This window comes from Bombus huntii, chromosome 4, assembly GCF_024542735.1.
Source record: "Bombus huntii isolate Logan2020A chromosome 4, iyBomHunt1.1, whole genome shotgun sequence".
Classification (NCBI taxonomy): domain Eukaryota; kingdom Metazoa; phylum Arthropoda; class Insecta; order Hymenoptera; family Apidae; genus Bombus; species Bombus huntii.
The window spans coordinates 8,513,093-8,525,793 of NC_066241.1; the positions used below are offsets into that span (position 1 = coordinate 8,513,093).

The 12,701-nt window shown below is 38.2% G+C and overlaps 1 protein-coding gene across 3 annotated transcripts in view; it reads right to left on the minus strand.

The window, feature by feature from the left end:
* The window catches only part of LOC126864619 (heparan sulfate glucosamine 3-O-sulfotransferase 5), a 189,091-nt gene that overhangs the window by 104,401 nt on the left and 71,989 nt on the right, over positions 1-12,701 (minus strand). For all 3 annotated transcript variants that reach the window (XR_007689255.1, XR_007689254.1, XM_050616140.1), the window contains exon 3: positions 9,796-9,882. The gene's annotated coding sequence lies outside the window, so the exon portion shown is untranslated. The remainder of the gene's footprint in view (positions 1-9,795; positions 9,883-12,701) is intronic.

The following is a 12,701-nucleotide window of genomic DNA, read 5'->3' on the forward strand; positions in this document are numbered from 1 at the left end:
GGAATGGGACGTAAACGACTGTGTAGAAAGTATCGGGAGAAAGAAGCGTAGACGGAGGTCGAATGATCGGAATAAAAAGATACGGTCGTCGAAAAGCATCGATGCATACGAGTGCAGGGTCACGTCGATTGGTTGGCGTACCCGTGGCAAATGTCCTGCGGAATAATGTCGCTGAAGGCGTTCGCTTTATTCTCGATAGATAGTCGGATATGGAATCCGATCGCGATGCAAAAAGCTCAAAGTTCAAACAATACGACGAATTACAAACGCCGTTGTGTCGAGAAGAAAGATCCAATAAGATCGTCAAACGAACGAATGATTCGAAAAAATATGATACCACTGGGAAAAACAATGCTGTTAGTCGAACGGTAAATACAGCAATCACAGAGAAAAATACACGGTTGATCGATAGAAAAGACGCCCCTTTTTAACGAGACAATGCTGCAAACTCGAGTATCGCTGAAATACCAGTAAAAAGTCTCGAATCACGATTTAAATCGCACTCGTTCAACGAATACGACATAATTCCGCTATACGAGTACTATTGGACGGAGTTTGTTAACGATAAACGTCGTTTAATCCTCCGTCGTGGCAACACAGAATACTATTTTAGAACGTGCATGCAGTCAATCACGAAAAGTTGACATACGCCTATCGAATTTTGTGCGCCTGACTTACCAAAGAAACTAAAAACACGCTTGGGCGCAGTATTATCTATATTTACGTATGAATAGCATTAAATACCGATGTATTTCTAAAAGGAATTTAGAACAGTATTTAACACAGAGAAATCTCGGGATAGAATTCACATCGGAAATTACGACACTTTTCATTTTTTTTAACGTCAAGGAGATGTTACAGTCGAACCTCTATAACTCGAGAACCTCCGTAAGACTACAATTCTGTACGTTCCCTTCCGCTCCGCTAGGAAAATCTCCAGAAGTCGAAATAAAACTTACTTCGACTGGAATTATTTGTCACGTGTCCAGAGGCATTATTTTACCTGTGTAACTCGAATTTGGAATAGTCAGACCTCTATGAGACGAACTTTTATCGCCATTGTCTCTGCAACTCGAATCGAAATCGTATCAGCTACGCGGTTTGTCGCAAAATGTGAGAAATCGAACACTCGATATTTTTTCCTTTCTTCTAACTGTTAGGATTGTCTCTGATAACGTAAGGCGATACAAGCCGTGTATCTACTTTCTTGTGCTTCGACCACGTGCATATTCGAAGCTAATCGTCTGAACGCGTAATTGTCGTCATCCCCGCGTCTTTAACTTTCACATTTATGCACCTGTGTACGTTATTTACGCATTTACGTACTTGAAACGAGTTCTAAAAGCAAGTTGAAGATACTAACAGTTTCTGCAAAGGTGAATATAATCGTGCACAAATTCTCTGTACGTCGAATTTTCGTTCGTTAAACCTCTTTCCCTGGGAAATTTCGATAAGTCGAGAGTTCCGTAACTCGAAGATTTTCGCTTCACTCTCCAGGTTCGACAGTATTTTTATGATTTCACGTAGACATAACAGGCGTATATAATTTTTGCCACGCTGTATTTTATATCTTTCTAGTCGTTTTCTCTTAACAAAGATGAAAGCGAATAAACCGTGCTACGTTTCCACAACATAGCGTCCTAATGTGTCAACAAAATTCGTACAGCCAACGTTCTAATTACGATGTTTTATATTTGAAGGCTACGTGAACATCTTTGCGACCGACCTGTGTAACAAGTACAACGTTGCGCAAATCGAATCTGCGATAGAAAGGGAGATGCTTCTCGTTCTCCTCTCTCGTCCTCCTCAATTTACGCGAGTACAACGCGTCACGTATAAAGCTGCAAAAATGTTCCAAGGAGCTAAAAAATACAACGACGACAAGAAACAAGGAACAAACAAGAAATCAAAGTCGAACGAAGTTAACTTTTTATTTTCCGACACTTCCAAACTTTTCCCTCTTTGCTTTGCTTTCACGCGTTGCTTTCGTTGGGAAAGCTTTTTTTTTTTGCTCTTAAAAAATCGAACGTCGCGTCGTGTCATCGTAGAACCGTAGTTTGCCTGTCGTATTTCTCCGCGAATATAATAGAAACGCGGGCGTCATTAACGCGTTTCCCTTCGTCTTTTGCGTCGTGCAAATGTACCGAGTGGAATATATTCGAGATTTTTCAGGAAACTGCAGAGAGAAAGCTCCGAACCCGAGGTTTGGCGTAAACGGCAACAAATAAAGTTTGACAAGGAAAGGACGGGAGTTGAAGTTAAACTCGGGCAAGCCGCTTACAGCTGAACGGTTTAAAAGACTGCGGCAAAAGGCTCTGCACTTTTATCGTGGGCGAAAGGGCAGATATAGCTGAACGCTTGGTAGGCGTTATAAATCGAGCTTGGGCGTGAAATTACCAGTCCTGTGAATGAGAAACAGTTTTCGCGATCAAGTTGCTGCTAATAGGTCAGATGGAATTTTAATTAAACCGTTGTCGCGTCACGTCGTTCTTACGACGGTGAATATTTTACACAACCAGTTTACACCGCACTTTTTCTTTCTTTCCGCTCGAACAAACGTCGTTGGAGAAAGAACCGTCGGGACGAAACTAAATATTTTAACAGTTTTAAGGCAGCCACGACACGAAAGAAATGCGTAACGACGCGCCAATCGATCTTCTGTATCGTATTATATCGCCATTTATTTCTATAACTTCTTCCCCTTAAACGCAAACATCAGCTTCCTTTTACCAGAAATGCGGGAAACGAGTTGGAAGATTCTTCGAGTTGAATTTTTGCAAAGAAAATTTCATGGTAGTTTAATTTGAGAAACGAACGCAACTTAGAACATTTTGCACGGGAGTGAAACGAAATGCATTTCCTATCGAATGGATTGGAAATTGTCGACAAATATCTAAAAGATAGCCAAGATGTAAGGCAGAGTCTCGGTGGACACTCCCTCTGTCCATAAAATCGTGCCGTAAAAGTCGATAACGATCGTTCTCAGCGACTTCACTGCAACCTGGCATTGCATGATTATAAAACTCTATAATTGCGCTCTGTAATTACTGTTACGATCATTCCATGAGTTGCTTCGTTTCGACGTCAGTTAATTTTCATTGAACAACGAAGAATCTGTATACAGAGTGATCTGTATATCTATATACAGAGTGTCCTGTTTTTACGCATGAACGCGTACGTATCGAAAGGGGCACGTTGCTAGAGAAATGATGGAAAAAAGCTAACGAAATATCAACGATGAAAATATCGAGGTTGATGAGGACGCATCGTTTAATTTATCCTTCTCTTTTTGCTTTTCGATGATGAATGAAAATTCTATTTCGTCAACGACGAACGATACACGAACGCTATTCCAGAATACACGTTACAACAACGATACAGACAATGCAAAGTTTCTACGATGGAGAACGACAAACACGCAACGCGGAACAAACGCGTTATCTTGCCTCATCGAAGCTTTTAATATGCAAACTGTGAACTGTAACATCATACTGCTTGATGCGCATGCATTACCCACTCATTCGCTATTGCTTTCCAATGAATAAATACCAGTCCATCTACCCTCGTTTCTCTGTACGTACATACGAACCGACTACGCAATTCCAACGCGTTCTCCTGTCTATTTTTGAAAGTTTATTATGCAATGTTTGCTTTCGATACGATCCACGGCACGATCTTCGACGAAAATTACGTCAGACGTAACGATTCGCGGATGCGGTTCGCTTTGCACCAACGAGAACGTGTTTTTTCGCAAAACACGCTGCAACTTCATTTGGCGATACTCTGTAATCTGTGAAATTTTTAATAGAAACATTTACTTTACCTTACTGTAAGTCTTTGATAGCTCGAACCGATTATAACGTAGACGTTGTAATATATGGACGTAGGGAACAGAAGGTTGAAAATGCGCGAATTTTACGTATAAAAAATTACACTGAATCGCGGAAGTATTCGTACCATCTTTTTCTCGATTGTCAACTTCGAACGATTCCTATCGTCCCAGAATACGAATTTCAAAATTTTCAACGATAAAAATTCCTTCGATGATGAGATAAGTTTGCTTATTTCAAACATACAGGCGCGCACAAAAGAGAGTTCAAAGTTGCGAGCGATTTACTCGTATGTATGCACATATGTTTAGTAACATTTGTACCAGATATTTTTCACCGCGTTGTCGACAGTCTATTCCGTCGTATGTATTATTCGTTGCTTATTCATCGCTCTTGTCAAATACGATGCCGTTTCGTAAATCCACGGTATTTTGCTATTACTATAGTATTACTATACCACTTGCGTTTAACACTTTGACTGCCACGCCGAAATCACATGTTTCCCTGAGGATGCCATAGTGTTTTAACACAGTGCACCGTTAGACGCAAGATTTGTTCTCTCTTTTTTTTTTTTTTTATCGATGTTCTAATAAAAATGTTGAACTGTTCAATGGGGCACTTTTTATCTCAAAGTATCTTCTATTTATCGGTTATATTCAAAATGCCCTAACTGTCAATCTTCATTCAATTTTTACGATTGTAAGAAGTTGAAGCGCTCCGGTCACCAATGACCACCATGGCAACACAGGAGAAATCGTGATCGGTCACATATTTTTTTTTTTATTTAATCGTTTACATTCACAATTTGTCCAGTTTGGACATTTGGTAGAATGTTTTAGCTGTTAGATTATCATGTGGGTGGCTACCCCCAGTGGGATACCATCTTCGTGTTTGTCAGGTTGTGTCCTTTGTGAGGTCTGCCGCGGTCACATATGACCGACGTGGCAGTCAAAGTATTAAACTTTCTTTCGTCCGCCGTTGCATTTGTATTGGGTTCGCAACTAAGTGATTGCGGATTCTATCATTAGGTGATATTGACAAATTCCGCAATTACTTAGTTGCCAACCCAATGTATCGTCGCTAGTAAGAATTTGCAAATTAAGATCGTAACCGAAAATATCGATCTTTCGAATATGGCAATCGAAGACGTAAAAGAGTTGCGTATTTCCAGGGCTCATTGTACACGTCGAAGTGAAATCGAAGACGACACGACCAATCGGAAATTCGTCATCGTGAAAATGCTAGCCAAGAGCGGATCTTCGAAAATCAATCTTATCTGGTTCTTTCGTTAAACCCGTCCCACTGAGGCTGAGTCGATAGACGACGACTCGTAGGTAGAAAGTTGGGAAAAAACGAAAGCAAGAAGATGTACGACGACGGTCATTATCAGCAGCCGAGTCGTTCCAATTCGAGGCTGCTCCTTGCCAACCAATGTTTCGTGGAGAAGTTCGGGCTGGCTGACTGTCTAGCTATTCTCGTTTCTCCTGTCTTTCGGGAATTCATCGCGAATCGTAGGAAAGGAAAAAGCGAGAGAGCAAAGAGAGAGCAACTGTGGAGGACGAGAAAGAAAGGGTGTTCTTGAAACCAAGTTAATTCCTCCGCGAAGCGTGATTGGCCTGGATACGAGCCACCATCTAAATGTCACGTTTCTATCGGCTACAATTCCACGACAAGAATTACCAAACATCGGCCACTGGCCATCGTCGGGAATAATGACCCAATTTCGAATATTTCGATCGTTTTCGACGAATAGGCCGAGCCAACCAGCTGCACAAACGCGAAAACAATCCACTTTTACGGACCATAATATCTTTAGGATATAAGATTATCCCGAGTTTACGATACGGACAGCGTATCGGCTATTTTCGAGAAGTTGGAATTTTTCCACATTGCACGTTACAAAGTTTACAACTCGGACCACGTCGACAAATTAATTAGTTTTTTAAGCGCTCGATGAGTCCGTTCGATAAACTTCACTACGACTTGATACGCACGTAACGCACCGCTTGCGAGATGCTCACAACGTTTCGACAGTCGCATAATTGGAGAGACACAGATTCCTACCTCGTAGAAAACGTTGACGAAAGCACACCCCCTAGACTGACACCTAGAACGTAAGCGCCAGACGCTCAGAGAACGAGACACGCTTCGAAATAAACATTCGACAAAATCACGATCGTGTTAGAACTCGTTAATCGACCCTCTCTTGCGCGTTGATATCGTTCAAAGTTCGCAAACTCACCGAACAGTTAGAAATTGATCATCGACCGAAGGAGAGATCGCGACATAATGCGAATGTCTGTAGGATGGGACGGTTAAAGATGCAGAACACGCCGCGATAAACACGGAGCTATTCTACTTTGAGCCTAACTCCTCCATCGATTTGCCTTCGTCGTCGTATCCTTGCATCTAAGTTGGGATCGTCGGAAACCAATCCAACTACTCTCAATGATATATTCATAGTAACTGATTTGCAGTCTACTCGTAGAATACTTTTCACTGTCGAGTGGATCTGTTTTTTTTTTTTTTTTTATCGTTGTATATTAGGTCGTCGGAAAAGTTTCTTTCGTTTCATAAGGAAATAATGGATGCGCAACATTTTCCGTTTTATATTATTTTATCGAATTACGTATGATCCATTTTGCTCTATCAAACTAAAGATCGCAACGTTCGACAGATTAGGTTTCATGTTTGTATAAAAGTGCGTTTTTGGTGTAAAATACGTGTCTATAAAAGAAAGACACTTTCCGGACAACCTGATACTTACAGTCGAACTCGATAAGCGCAAGCGAATTCAACTAGTCGGCAAAAGTATCGTTTAAACGGACTATCGTTTAAAAGTATCGTTTAAGGTAGGTGGACTACAATTTAAAATTGTACCGTGATCAACGAACATGTGATAAGTAAAACGGTCTGTGAAGTAACAGTTTAATTTCTAATGACAAAGGGAATGTTTAATAGAACCTTTCGTTTCTGGAAATTTCACGATCGCGTTGACATTTTTAAATTGCTTTCGTTATTCCGGAGCACCGAAGGCGTAATGGAGTTGTACCGCTGAAAAGAAAAAGGTGACAAACACGTATTTCAAAAATGATTCAAACTGTAATTATCCACTTCAACTTCTCTGTTTAACGTAGAAAGGGTATTACGAACGTCAAAATAGTATAATTACTCGAGCAACTCGACGATTCAAGTTAAATAATATTTTTTACTGAAAGAAGCAAGCGAAACTTTCGAGAGGAGATAAAAAGCACGATATTAATAATAGAAATGTAATACGCGTCGTTATGATGGCGATATGAACCAGGGAGAAACACGAAATTGTATGAGAATTCATTACGTTTAAGTACATACTTTGCCCTTTATTACTTTCACTTCTTCGTGTCGCTGTGTTTTGAAATGTAATCAGCTTACGCCAGTGAAATGTAATTACCATTGCGGTTCAGCGTTGTAATTACAATTTTGATTATAATTTTAACATTTCCATTGAATGTATGTTATTGTGCCGATCTCATTTTCACGTAAACAGTTTTACCGATGTAACTGTTTTTAAGAGTATCCCACTTCCTTTATTTTTCTGCTTTAAGAACGTTAATTGATAATCTTATCCGACCCATCTTGAATTACATAAACAAACTGATATTACGTCGTATAACAATCTATTTCAGGAAACGTTTTAACAAATAGGGAATTAGATCTGCATAGTTAGACGAATATTTAAATACGCGGTTAATGTCGGAAATTATTAAACTAGAGTGTCCGATATTTTTACATTTGAAAGGAAATTGAAAGAGGATAAAGCACGAAAGAAGCGTTCTTAAGGGCACGTTTTTTTTTTTTTGTCATTTCTGTTCACCGAGCCGCTCATTACTTTGAAAATGACGGAACGATTCTTATAGTTCAAGGATGTAGATCCAATCAAGTAACTTTAATTAATTTAGAAGAAATATTTTTCAAGTTTGGCATTATCCAGATAGCTCGTGACAGTTTTATACCAATCGATCAAGGCCGTCTCTTTAACCTACTAAATTATAGAGAAGATCTAAATCGTCGTGATATCATTTATCTGTTTAAAATATGTTTGCAAATGTTTAATGAATCATTCTAGATACTAATTTGCGATTTATAATCGCTATTAAACGTTTCCTTCGTTATATTGTCTGCCAATATTAATGTGAAAATTACAATGAAATAGATGCAATCAGGGACACTTTAACACTTTATTTCTTACATACTGCAGTGCATAAATTATTTAATAAAGAATTGAAATTAACATCCACATTTTTGTAACCGAGTCGTATTCAGCGCAATTTCATCGATACGTGTTGCCAAACTTTCCACTGTCCAATTATTCTTGTCCCCGATGGTATACGTAATCGATAAAATAATTCTCCACTAAATGTCCTTCGGACGTTTATCGATCTATAAAGAGTACGCACGAGGATACCGTGCGATTTGTCAGTAAAAATATCCAGAAGTTGTTAAACAGCGTGGAAAAGATCACTGAATACCATCGCCAGATTCCGGAACTGATGTAATATTCAGTAGGTTGCGCGTTGAATGTACGATTCCCGTAATTTCTCCCGCGATTTCATACAATTACCGTCCGCAACGGAAGCGTTAGTCCACAAAAGTATCACGAAGAAGATTGCTACGTCACTAGGGGATTTGAATCGATTGTTTCGGCTTAGTACGTACTTCTACTGGACGAGCTCGCTAGAAAACCAACAGTTTCATAGACGTGATTTCTTTCTGACACATAATCTAAGAAAAGAACGGCAACGTCTTTTCTTTTTCTCCGGCTGTAAGGATATTTCTCCATTTTAATATCACAGTGTAAGAAAGGGTACGGACCGCTGGGAAAATAAGTACGTGCTATCGGTACAAATACGGAACCGCCGAACGTTTCCAAGGCAAGTTGCAATTTTTCAAAAGGAGAATTCTTTTTACGAGACGAAAATATTAAGAGATTACGTCGATTTTTGTCTACCTTTCGTCCTATGGAGTCGATATTTATTTCCAATACGTATACACTCGTTGTATTTACTAAAATTAACGAACCGATCCATCTCTTTAACTCTATACGGATAACTAACCACTAAACTCTCTACAATTTATCACACGAATCAAACAAGGATGTACGAGAACTATGTTCGGAAAGTTTTAGTAGCTTGTTAACCATTCACTTTCACAGGCTACTTATGACTTAATGAACGGTATTTAACTACTGCAACGTGGTATTTGTACAGTAGATATGAAGAGAAATAAATACGACTTCCTCAATTTCTCACGGGGCAAACTTTAATTACGCTATTTTATAATTTCGGTCGTTTACGGCTTCAATTGATTTAATAGGAAATTCACTTTCGTTTAATAGAATCGTCTAACGCGGCCGTTCTATTATTCGAACAGCGTGTTTCCTACTAAAATTCTACATACGACGTGCAGAGATTGTGAACTTTTACGCAATTTCATATTTTTATGGACAGAACTAAAAAATGGATCTATATTCTTGCGTCTTTAAATTCATTGCAAGTGCAGAAAAACCCGCAATCTATCGATAAATATAGAGCGTTGATTTTTTTCTATTGAACGAGACGTATTCAGAATGCTTCGGTAAAATTACAGGGAATGCCAGATAATATTGCGATAAAGCTACCATAATACGATTCAAACTCGATAAAAGTTGTAACGATCAAGTACATTCATCGAACAAAATTATTCTGCAAAACATTTTAAATATGTGTTGATGGAGTTGGTGATTAAGTTCCTACGATCCATCGAACGATTTCCGACGAACTATTAATCGAACTTCGGTTTATACGTTATATCTTTTGTTTTATTTCTTTTTTTTTTTTTTTTTTTTTTTTTACTTTTAATCGCTCGCCCAGTTCAATTTCTGCCTCGTATTATATTTGTAATCGGTGAAGAAAGAAATTGAACGATCGATAAATAATAAACTCACCCTCTCTCGGTGCACTGAATGCCTGCAGTCCTCGCATTAAGGCCGGCTAGTCAAGGTCCATGCAAGCTGATTTTTATACCCAGAAATCTGTAATCACGCACAGAAACAAACTGATTAGCCTTGCGCCGCAGTGAACTTTTCGTGACGAATATTTCACTTCTTCGTTAACATTCAAGTCACGACAAATGATAGCACAGACTATCCTTTGTCCATAAATTAGATTATACAGCGCGCCCTGCGAGAGCTCTATCACCTATACAAATATTTCTTTAATTTCTGCCGATATGACAAATATTGGATACATTCACTGCGCATTTATCGTGGCCAACGAAACTATTTAAACTCTTTAGGAATATTTCGAAATTTTATTGGCACTATAGTGACTGTCGGTAAATTATATTGATAAAATTTTTAACGATTTTGATATAGTTTGTAGAGATCGCAAAAATAAAAACAAGCAACCATCCATAATATCGTTGAATGTCAGTATTCAATTGGAGTATCCTTCAATATCTTTAACAGTTATTATATAAAGCAATTATTCATACTATATATTGGTTCTTTACTTAAATACAAGTTTGGAATAAATATCTTGTAACTTCTATATATATATATATATATATATATATATATATATATATATATATATATATATATATATATTGTCAGATTGTGGTCGAATTTTGTCATAATAGCAGTCACATAAGTGTTTTATGTAATACGCACGATATACACGTAAAGGTTTACTATGGTAAGCGTACGAATCCCTTCGTAAACAACTGTATATGCGTCCCGAATTGTTTATTTACCTAAAGATATTCGTATTCGTATTCCTCGATACTATCGTTAAACACGATTATCTCGATATGTAAGCCATTGTCTAGGAAAATAATGACAGTCGAACGCGTAACAATAACGATGTTATAACAATACAAAAATGAGCTTACTCACTTGAAAATTAACAATTCCTGTGAAAAAACAGCTTTGGAAAACGTGTTGTAACGTTTACAAAAACGTTCATAGAACCAGCCACTTTTCATTGCACGATAATTCAAGACACTGTACGGTTTCTTAAGGAATTCCACCATGTTCCGACGCTCGCTGTTATTATTAATATACTGGTAGAAAATGAAGCGAAAACACGATATATTTTGATGATTATTAATGACATTTCGACAGACACAACACTTAGGTTATTCAATGTGGAAACGCGCCACGCATTGTTACAAGGAAGAATGCAATATTTTACCGCACGAGGCGCTGCGAACCGACGCGCTCACGAACGGCGCGAAAATCAAAGTGTCATCTCCACTACGTGCGTTGTTATCTAAAGTAAACCAAATTTGAAACGTTTACTAATAAAGAAAGATGATTAGATGACATATTTGTGGTTCGTTGGAATTAATTTTCAGGTCTGCCCTGATAAAGCGAAACGAAACGTTAGAACAAAGCGAAGCGTATTGCGTAATAAAAATCCGATTGAATCATAAATATAATCCCGTTCAATAGTCTCAGGACTCCATTTCTAGACCTCTATTTTCTATGTCTTCTACTTTTAATGAAACCTTACCATTTGATGTAGACTGTAAACTTTAAATTGCACGCATGTTTTAAAAAATCGCTAATATATTAGTAAGCTATACTTTCTTTCTCATATAAATATCATTTCTTTATATTGCTATTCTGTTTTTATTTGCTGTTAAATGTTTTATGATCGCTCGATTGAAAATCGAAACAGCAGATCGATACACGCGTGTCGATGGAACCCACAAATAGACCTTCGATGCTATTCTCCCGAAACCAGGCATTCTCAACCAAATTCGCCACTTTGTATTCAAAAACATAAAATAACTTTAACATTCTTCTTTTTATTACAAATTCTCTTTGTACTTTGGTATTCAACATATCACAAAGGTTTGCACTGTGTACCTTTTAGATTTTGAATCAACTTGCATAAAAATGGGACAACACGCTCTGCTCACTCAGCGACGAGACACACAACAACAACAACATACATACAACCGACGGGAGTTTATGACGAGCGCGTTACAGTGAAAGCGGAAAAGAAACTCGATGAGAAAGAGAGCAAATCTAAAAGAAGAATCGCGCGAGATTTTTCTCCATCTGCATCGGGTATCGCCATAAACGTTCTTAATATTACAACAGAAGAGAAAAGTCCAACGAGAAAGAGTGGTTCTGACGATGTTACGGGAACGTTTAACGTGGAAGAGATTAACCTCGTAAACCTCCGCAAACGGCGTTCCTTTTTATTAAACCGACAGACTTTTCGGCTACATGAATTGTCAAACGAACGTTTCATTGTATTTGTCTGTGAAACGTGAACTTGTTGGTCCACGAAAATCGACTTGGCTTTTACCGTCGCGTTATTAAATTATATTTTACCGACGAACATCGTAAAAGATCTTAGATTGTAAGCTTTCGCTTATAAGTAAAGTATTATTAGATGACGTATATGTGATTCTTCGGGTTTCAATCTTGTTAACATGTAACCCGAAGAAGAAACATTTTCCTATAAGGAAATGGACAGTTTCACGGTAAAAATATTCACGAAGCGCAACGTACTATTAAAAACACGATCTAGACGTAAAGAATCATAAATACGTCTTTGTAAACTATTCAGCTTGGCCTTATAATGTGCTTTAAGGTAAAACAGGCAACATCATAATCTAAACAGTATGTACATACGTTTGATGTTACGCGTCGTGTTGCGAAAGAGCATATGTCAAATACCTGATATACACTGTATAATACCCGTATAACTCGACGCCAAGCCATCAGTAATTCGAAATATGCGACTCGGTGGTACACTCGAGGAATGCATACACGAATCGGTGATTACGCGCGCAGCGAAGCCAAGTACCTCGAGATATCACAAAGTAAGTAGC